General features: G+C 37.7%; 1 protein-coding gene and 1 pseudogene across 2 annotated transcripts in view; one reads left to right on the forward strand and one right to left on the reverse strand.

The window, feature by feature from the left end:
• Positions 1-10,123, forward strand: part of LOC309504515 (uncharacterized protein) — a 228,065-nt gene that overhangs the window by 154,096 nt on the left and 63,846 nt on the right. The gene's annotated exons all lie outside the window — the stretch shown is intronic.
• LOC309504504 (NACHT, LRR and PYD domains-containing protein 3-like) overlaps positions 1-10,123 on the reverse strand; it is an 82,791-nt pseudogene that overhangs the window by 50,548 nt on the left and 22,120 nt on the right. The window contains exon 3 of the transcript XR_014211818.1: positions 2,516-2,620. The product of XR_014211818.1 is annotated as an NACHT, LRR and PYD domains-containing protein 3-like (transcript). The remainder of the gene's footprint in view (positions 1-2,515; positions 2,621-10,123) is intronic.

Raw genomic sequence — 10,123 nt, forward strand, 5'->3', positions numbered from 1 at the left:
TTCTTGGTAAAGAAAACAAATTTTTTACTCAAATTAATCAAAATGGATTGATCACGTTTATACTATAATATTCAGAAGTAAACATTGTAGATGACAGAGTGTTTATTTCAGAATGTTTATTTTTTAAACCACAACCTTCTTGGGGCTTCTTTTACCGATATATTTACCGATATCTTTTGCATTTCTCATCCAAACAACGTGAAACTTGGCACCTGTCGAGTTTGAAATCCATCGGACTAACGGTTCGAGAGATATGCGAATAACAGACAGGATAATTCATTCCAATTAGTCGTTAGATTTACAGTGGGTACGGAAAGTATTCAGACCCCCTTAAATGTTTCACTCTTTGTTATATTGCAGCCATTTGCTAAAATCATTTAAGTTCTTTTTTTTTCCTCATTATTGTACACACAGCACCCCATATTGACAGAAAAACACAGAATTGTTGACATTTTTGCACATTTATTAAAAAAGAAAAACTGAAATATCACATGGTCCTAAGTATTCAGACCCTTTGCTGTGACACTCATATATTTAACTCAGGTGCTGTCCATTTCTTCTGATCATCCTTGAGATGGTTCTACACCTTCATTTCAGTCCAGCTGTGTTTGATTATACTGATTGGACTTGATTAGGAAAGCCACACACCTGTCTATATAAGACCTTTACAGCTCACAGTGCATGTCAGAGCAAATGAGAATCATGAGGTCAAAGGAACTGCCTGAAGAGCTCAGAGACAGAATTGTGGCGAGGCACAGATCTGGCCAAGGTTAAAAAAAAAATGTCTGCTGCACTTAAGGTTCCTAAGAGCAGAGTGGCCTCCATAATCCTTAAATGGAAGACGTTTGGGACGACCAGAACCCTTCCCAGAGCTGGCCATCCGGCCAAACTGAGCTATCGGGGGAGAAGAGCCTTGGTGAGAGAGGTAAAGAAGAACCCAAAGATCACTGTGGCTGAGCTCCAGAAATGCAGTCGGGAGATGGGAGAAAGTTGTAGTAAGTCAACCATCACTGCAGCCATCCACCAGTCGGGGCTTTATGGCAGAGTGGCCCGACGGAAGCCTCTCCTCAGTGCAAGACACATGAAAGCACACCTGAAGGACTCCAAGATGGTGATATCTTCAGATTCTCTGGTCTGATGAGACCAAGATAGAACTTTTTGGCCTTAATTCTAAGCGGTATGTGTGGAGAAAACCAGGCACTGCTCATCACCTGTCCAATACAGTCTCAACAGTGAAGCATGGTGGTGGCAGCATCATGCTGTGGGGGTGTTTTTCAGCTGCAGGGATAGGACGACTGGTTGCAATCGAGGGAAAGATGAATGCGGCCAAGTATAGGGATATCCTGGACAAAAACCTTCTCCAGAGTGCTCTGGACCTCAGACTGGGCCGAAGGTTCACCTTCCAACAAGACAATGACCCTAAGCACACAGCTAAAATAACGAAGGAGTGGCTTCACAACAACTCCGTGACTGTTCTTGAATGGCCCAGCTAGAGCCCTGACTGAAACCCAATTGAGCTTCTCTGGAGAGACCTGAAAATGGCTGTCCACCAACGTTTACCATCCAACCTGACAGAACTGGAGAGGATCTGCAAGGAGGAATGGCAGAGGATACCCAAATCCAGGTGTGAAAAACTTGTTGCATCTTTCCCAAAAAGACTCATGGCTGTATTAGATCAAAAGGGTGCTTCTACTAAATACTGAGCAAAGGGTCTGAATACTTAGGACCATGTGATATTTCAGTTTTTCTTTTTTAATAAATGTGCAAAATATCAACAATTCTGTGTTTTTCTGTCAATATGGGGTGCTGTGTGTACAATAATGAGAAAAAAAAAGGAACTTAAATGATTTTAGCAAATGGCTGCAATATAACAAAGAGTGAAACATTTAAGGGGGTCTGAATACTTTCCGCACCCACTGTAGTCGACTAATCGATAAAATAATCGCCCGACTAATCGTTTAATTAATAATCGTTTACCCCAGCCCTACTAAGCTCAGATGAGTGAATGTGTGTTCCTCTTTCCTGTGAACATTTAGTACTTTTGTTTTTATTTATTTTTAAGTTTAGTGAATTTAATGTCTGCTTTAAAAGTATTCATTTTGTTTTTGATTGTAACAATGTTAAGTGTAGTGTAATGTGGTTTTAACCCTTTTTTGCATATAATGTTACATACATTCACTATATTTGAATGTATGTAAGACAACACGGGGCAGAATGTAAAATAACATGTTTTTTTAAAATAAATACAGAATTTTTTTCCAAATAGAAAAAAGGAGAATATATGGAGATATATACCGCATTGCCATTCAGCCAAAAACTATCAACGTTTTTTATTTTATTTTTTGGCCATATCGCAGATCCCTAATGGGTATTACAAAAAATGTAATTCAAATCAAATAATTTCAATCTTTTTGCTGCTTGTAAATTGAAACAATGTTTGAACGATAAAGTTTCATGAAAAGTATTTGCTGACAGTCAATGTGTAGAAATAAGAAATAAGAAACACATGAAATACCTTTTGTTAGTTGATGGTTTTCTCTCACTGAAGTTTGGTCCTTCACCTTTTGACCAGTCACTCTTCACAGACTCAGAGCTGGACACATGTGAGCCAAATCTTTCACTAATGACACAAAGAGCAGAACGATAAAACACTTTACTACAGGAGATACTGCAGGTTTCATGTTTAATTAAGCCCAGTTTAACACAAATTAATTCTTGGTCAGAAATTAATTAAATCTGTTGAGTAAACATACAGTATATATATATATATATATATATATATATATATATATATATATATATATATATATATATATATATATATATATATATAATTATGAGGGGCCGTACAAGCCTTATGTGAATTCATTCATTCACTCTCACATACTTAAATTCTCCTTTCACACATAAATATTTCTACTCTCACACATATATATTTCTACTCTCACATACATACATACTCCTTTTCATATACATATATTTCTACTCTCACACACATACATTCTCCTTTCACATGCATGTGTATATTTTGGGTTGTTTTTAGCCTAATGGCTGGGTAAATATAGGACAGAACACAGGTTGGGCTAATTTTTAGGGCCCAAGCCCTGAAAGGGTGAAGGCCCTATTGTTTTCCTTAGGATTCTTTATTAGGGCCCAAGCCCTGAAAGGGCGAAGGCCCTATTGTTTTCGTAAGGATTATTCTTTATTATTATTTTTCTGTCAACCTTTCGGGCACTTTTGGGGCTGGTACCCAGGCATGGCAGGGGGGCTCAACAGCACCTCCTTGAACGGAGTCCGAAAACTTGGTCCATATATCAAACACGCTTGCATGAATTAATATGAAACTCGGTACACATATAGATCTCATCGGGCAGAACAACTTCCGCACTCTATGTTATTAACTCCGCCCAACAGGAATCAGCTATTATGGGTTGTTTGAAAAACATATGCTCTGGAATTTGAAATACTCCTCCTCGAGAATTCATCCGATCATCACCAAACTCGGTGTGCATGAAGTAAAGACACTGAGGATGATAAATTGTGGACAGATTTTTGATATCTCAAATGGTTTAGCCATGGCGAGGAAACAAATTTATGGTGAGAAAAGTGAAACAGGAAGTGTGTTATAACTTCTGCATACATTAACTGATCTTGGTGAAACTTCAGCAGTGTGTTCGTTGTAAGTGGCCGATTACATGGATGTGACTTTTGTGAGTCAAAGCTATAGCGCCACCAACTGGCAACAGGAAGTGTGTCACTTTCAAAATGCTTTGAAATCACCCTCTTATTTTTACCCGATTTGCTTAAAACTTAGTGTATAATGTAGACACACGGCAGATGTAGACCTGCGAAAGGATTATTGATATCTTAGATACTGTTGCCGTGGCAACTGATCAAACTTTAATTTTCTTTTTGGATGCTTTTGAGACTCTTCACATGCTTGAAAATGCATGAAACTCGACAGACACATCACATTTATTAGCCAGTAGACGTGCAAAGTTTCAAAAATGGGCGTGGTGAAGGGGCTCAGTAGCGCCACCTTTTGACAAAAGTGTTAGTGTTAGATTTATCTACAGCAACAAAACTCTGTATGTATATTGTTTTTATCAAGCCGGACAACTTTCTAATTTACAGTCATTAGCTCCGACCAACAGGAAGGCTCAACAGCGCCCCCTTGAACGGGGTCCAAAAACTTGGTCCGTATATCAAACACGCTTGCATGAATTAATATGAAACTCAGTACACAATAGATCTCATCGGGCCGAACAACTTTCCCTTAGTCGAGTTTTACGCCAGCCCAACAGGAAGTTGGCTATTATGGGTTGTTTGGAAAACGCTTGCTATGGAATTTGAAATACTCCTCTTAGAGAATTCATCCGATCCCCACCAAACTCGGTCAGCATGAAGGCAAGACATTGAGGATGCTAAATTGCGGACAGATTTTTGATATCTCGAACGCTTTGGCCGTGGCGAGGAAGCGAATTTATGGCGCATAAGGGACACAGGAAGTGTATTATAACTTCAGCAGCATACATTAAGTGATCTTGATGAAACTTCAGCAGTGTGTTCGTTGTAAGAGGCCGATCACATGGATGTGACTATTGTGAGTCAAAGTTATAGCGCCACCAACTGGTAGCAGGAAGTGTGTCACTTTCAAAATGCTTTTAACAAAAATGGGGGGGTTAGTTTTACCTACAGTCACAAAACTTGGTATGTTTATTGGTTTCATTGAGCCGGACAACTTTCTAATTTACAGTCATTAGCTCCGACCAACAGGAAGTGAGTTTTTTTTTTTTCAACAGGAAGTGAGATATTTTGGTTTGAATGTGGATTTTTTGCAAAATCAGCCTCTGAATTTTTACCCACTCCTCTTAAGTGGTTTATTTTATTCCCACCAAACTTTTTCAACATGATGAAAATACATTAAAGATGTATTAAACACCCATAAATACAATATACTTGTATACAATATACCCATAAATAAATATAATAATAAAGATGTATTAAAATACATTGAGCAGGACAACTTTCTAATTTACAGTCATTAGCTCCGACCAACAGGAAATCAGATATTTTGGTTTGAATGTGGAAAGTAATGTCAAAAAAGGAAACACTAAAAGCCTCATATCTTCAAAAAAATTAATTATACACCATTTATTTATATATAAAATTATACAAATATCAGAATTAAACCCATTTTATTCTTTTTTTTTTCAATTTAAGAATTATTTTGCCAGAATGGTTGTTTAGTCCAAAAAAATAAATAAATCATGTCATACATAGAGCTATACTGCCCTCTTGTGTTCAAAATCAGGTTGGCCTATTGTATTTATATAAATATATTAGGGATGTGACTGTGGGAATATTTCCCCACCGGTTAATTGACGTGTGACACCGCTGGGGGCTTTTAAATCACTAACTTAAAAGCGAAAGTAAAATATGTTCGTCCGCACAGACATTGATAATGGTGCGGAGTAGAGCGAGCGTTTTCAATTCCTATGGAAGTAGGAATGGTTTGCTTGAATTTATTTTACAAAAGCACAATGTTGTGTTTTATTGCGAGTGTACACAAATATAAGTAAACACTTTGCAGTTTGAATGATGTCCTGTATGAACAAAATGACGGAGTATGTTTTTATGTGTCCACTGTCCACTTTGTGTGCTTTTACCTTACTAACCTTTTAACCTTACCTTACTTACACACAAATTACACACATTCATTCAAATAAGATAGAGCATCTGTTTTATCCTAAAGTCCTTTATGTATAACCGGGCATAATTTGGGAGCCAAGCTGAGTTAAGGCTTGAGATTCTGGGCATGGAGAGATTCTGGGTTATTGAGCCCTAACTCTGCTTACTTCCCAATATATGGTCACTTCTTGTGGAACTTTGATCGGGCATAACTCCAGAATCAAGCCGACCTAAGGCTGCATACTCCCGGTGTGGGGGCCCACTAGGAGCCCCCCCTAAGCCTAGAGTATGGAGCCCCGACTCGGCTTCCTTCCCGAGATACACCCAGTTTAAGTTCCACCTTTGACCAGGCATAACTCGGGAGCCAAGCTGGCTTAAGGCTCCAGACTCCCAGTGTGGGGGCCAACTAGGAGATTCCCCTAATCCCAGAGTATGGAGCCCTAACTCGGCTTGGCTCCTGAGATACACCCGGTCAAACTTCCAGCTTGACTCCAGCTACAACTCCAGTCAAGCTGACTTAAAGCTCAAGACCACCGGCCACTAACACCTACCCATCCCACCCAGGGCTCTAATCAAACATTAGCAAAAGGATTTTTTTTTTTTCTTCCCTGTCACTGAATAAATATTTTGATGTTTTACTTCTTTAAAATCAATAAAAAAATATATATATTGTGAATCAAAGATGATGGTGGCTTATTTGGAACACAATCAGGCTTAAATGGTGCCAAAGTACCAATTAAGCCCATGCCAGACTTCTGACTTTATTCCTAAATGATCTTAATTTTATATTCTAAAATGTACAACAACTAATTAATACAATTTCAAATGAGAGATTAATCTTGCATTTTAACAAATTATTTTTCTTATAAACTATGTCAATATCTATGAAAAAAACTTAGATTTAGATTTTGGTGGGCTTAATGGGTACACTTACCCTATACAGCGGGGGAAATAAGTATTGAACACGCCATCATTTTTCTCAGTAAATATATTTCCAAAGGTGCTATTGACATGAAATTTTAACCAGATATTGGTAACAACCAAAGTAAGCCATACATACAAAGAAACAAACAAAAATAAGTTCAGAAATTAAGTTATGTGTAATAATGTGAAATGACACAGGAAAAAAGTATTGAACACATGAAGAAAGGGAGGCGCAAAAAGGCATGGAAAGCCAAGACAACTGCTGAAAACTTACAGTAATTAAAAAGCAATCCAGCCCCCTGTCAGTGGAAATTAATAACAGCTGGTTCAGTCCCAAATGATGGCCTACAAAAAGGTCTCATTGCCAAGGTGTCACACAAGACACATCTCATGATGGGTAAAAGCAAAGAGCTGTCTCAAGACCTTCGCAACCTAATTGTTGCAAAACATAATGATGGCATTGGTTATAGGCGCCATTCTAAGCTTCTGAATGGTCCAGTGAGCACTTTTGGGGCCTTAATACGGATGTGGAAGGACAAACATTTCACCATAAATTTGCCTCGACCAGTGCTCCTCGCAAGATTTCTGATAGAGGAGTGAAAAGAATAATCAGAAGAGTTGTCCAAGAGCCAACACCAAGTTGTATGGTGTTTTTAGGGTAATGTGCACTGCCATTTCTCCTCCAAATATGGTGTGTATTATGGCATCCAAACAGTTCAATTTTGCTCTCATGTGACCACACTATATTCTCCCAGTATTTCACTGGCTTTTCCAAATGTTGTGCAGCAAACTTTAAATGAGCTTCAACATGCTTTTTTTTCAGTAATGGAGTCTTGCGTGGTGAGCGTGCATACAGGCCATGGCGGTGGAGTGCATTACTTACTGTTTTCTTTGAGACAAGAGTACCTGCTATCTGCAGGTCTTTTTGAAGCTCTCCACAAGTGATCCTTGGCTCTTGGACAACTCTTCTGATTATTCTTTTCACTCCTCTATCAGAAATCTTGCGAGGAGCACTGGTCGAGGCAAATTTATGGTGAAATGATTGTCTTTCCACTTCCGTATTATGGCCCCAAAAGTGCTCACTGGACCATTCAGAAGCTTAGAATGGCGCCTATAACCAATGCCATCATTATGTTTTGCAACAATTAGGTTGCGAAGGTCTTGAGACAGCTCTTTGCTTTTACCCATCATGAGATGTGTCTTGTGTGACACCTTGGCAATGAGACCTTTTTGTAGGCCATCATTTGGGACTGAACCAGCTGTTATTAATTTCCACTGACAGGGGGCTGGATTGCTTTTTAATTACTGTAAGTTTTCAGCAGTTGTCTTGGCTTTCCATGCCTTTTTGCGCCTCCCTTTCTTCATGCGTTCAATACTTTTTCCCTGTGTCATTTCACATTATTACACATAACTTAATTTCTGAACTTATTTTTGTTTGTTTCTTTGTATGTATGGCTTACTTGGGTTGTTACCAACATCTGGTGAAAATGTCATGTCAATAGCACCTTTGGAAATATATTTACTGAGAAAAATTATGACGTGTTCAATAATTATTTCCCCCGCTGTATATATTCATGGATTTCATCAGGTCCCTTTCCACAGGTGTATTAATCAAGCACAATGCAGTCTGCATTCATAATCTAGGTGCTTGATTTTATACACCTGTGGAAAGGGACCTGATGAAACCCATGAATACACACACACACACATACATATATATATATATATATATTAGGGCTGGGGGAATTAACGCGTTAATCTTTGCGATTAATTTGAAATGTTTAACGCGTTAAAAAAAAATAACGCAATTGACGCAGCACTTTTTTTTTTTGCCTCGTTTTAATGATTTCCTGTTGCGTCTGCTATTAAAAAGGCCGAAATATGCCGTCCCGCCCCTCCATGTTCGGCGGTCAGGTTTCATTCTCGGGCAGCTTTCATGAGCGGGTCTTTTCCGCTCGGTATGTGCGTCGCGCTCTGTGCTCCGCGCGCACGCGCGCGTGAGTGTGTGTGTGTGTCGGTCGGTCGGTCGGCGCGCTCTGTGCTCCGCGCGCGCGCGCATGTGTGTCAGTGTGTGTCGGCTCGCTCTGTCGTTAATGGCCCAGCAGCGGCGAGCTCTCCGTTCCGTGTGTGTGTGTGTGTGTGTGTGTGTGTGTGTGTGTCGGCGGCTCTGTCGTTAACGGCCCAAAGGCTTCAATCATGTACTAAGCACTGGAAAAGTAAAGTCCACTCAAGTAACGTGAAATTTCTCTGTTGACTTCTGTTTGCTGAGCTGGTATAGCCATGCTGGGCAACAATGGTAAAATGACCTGCTCTGATCACATGCTCTGGTAATAATAGCTTTGTAGGACTATATTTTGTTTTAATAATTAATAAAATAATAATAATAATAATCTGTTAAATTGATTATGTTGATTGATTATTGAAAAAGAATAATATATTGATATATTGATGTTTAATATTTTAATATAGGGCTATTTTCTGTTCCCTTTTTTTCCTGTGTTGTTTAATTAGGTGATTCTAAGTTTAAATATTGATGATTACAAGCTTGGGGGAAGCGCAATTAATTACAGAAATTGTGCAATTAATTAGTTAATTTTTTTTAATCGATTCCCAGCCCTAATATATATATACTACCGTTCAAAAGTTTGGGGTCAGTAGGATTTTTAATGTTTTTAAAAGAAGTCTCTTCTGTTCACCAAGGCTGCATTTATTTGATTAAAAATACAAACAAAAACAGTAATATTGTGAAATATTATTCCAATTTAAATCAGCTGTTTTCTATGTGAATATATAGTAAAGTGTAATTTATTCCTGTGATCAAAGCTGAATTTTCAGCATCATTACTCCAGTCTTCAGTGTCACATGATCCTTCAGAAATCATTCTAATATGATGATATGATGCTCAAGAAACATTTATGATTATTATCAATGTTGAAAACAGTTATTTACATTTTTATTTCATGATGCTATGATGAATAGAAAGTTAAAAAGAATAGCATTTATCTGAAATCTAAAGCTTTTATAACATTAAACACTACCGTTCAAAAGTTTGGGGTCAGTAAGAATTATTTATTTTTTTGGGGGGGAAAGAAATTAAATAAATCAATACTTTTATTAATCGAGGATGAGTTAAACTGATCAAAAGTTACAGTAAAGACATTTATAATGTTAGAAAATATTCTATTTTAAATAAATGCTGTTCTTTTGAACTTTCTATTCATCAAAGAATTTTGAAAAAAATGTGCACACAACTGTTTTCAACATTGATAATAATAATGAATGTTTCTTGAGCATCAAATCATCATATTAGAATGATTTCTGAAGGATCATGTGACACTGAAGACTGGAGTAATGATGCTGAAAATTCAGCTTTGATCACAGGAATAAATTACAGTTTAAAATATATTAAAATAGAAAACAGTCATTTTAAATTGTCACACATATTTCACAATATTACAGTTTTTTTTTTTAAATATTTTTTTTTATCAAATAAATGCAGCCTTGGTGA

The sequence above is a fragment of the Leuciscus leuciscus genome (genome assembly GCF_965113295.1).
Source record: "Leuciscus leuciscus genome assembly, chromosome: 8".
Taxonomy (NCBI): domain Eukaryota; kingdom Metazoa; phylum Chordata; class Actinopteri; order Cypriniformes; family Leuciscidae; genus Leuciscus; species Leuciscus leuciscus.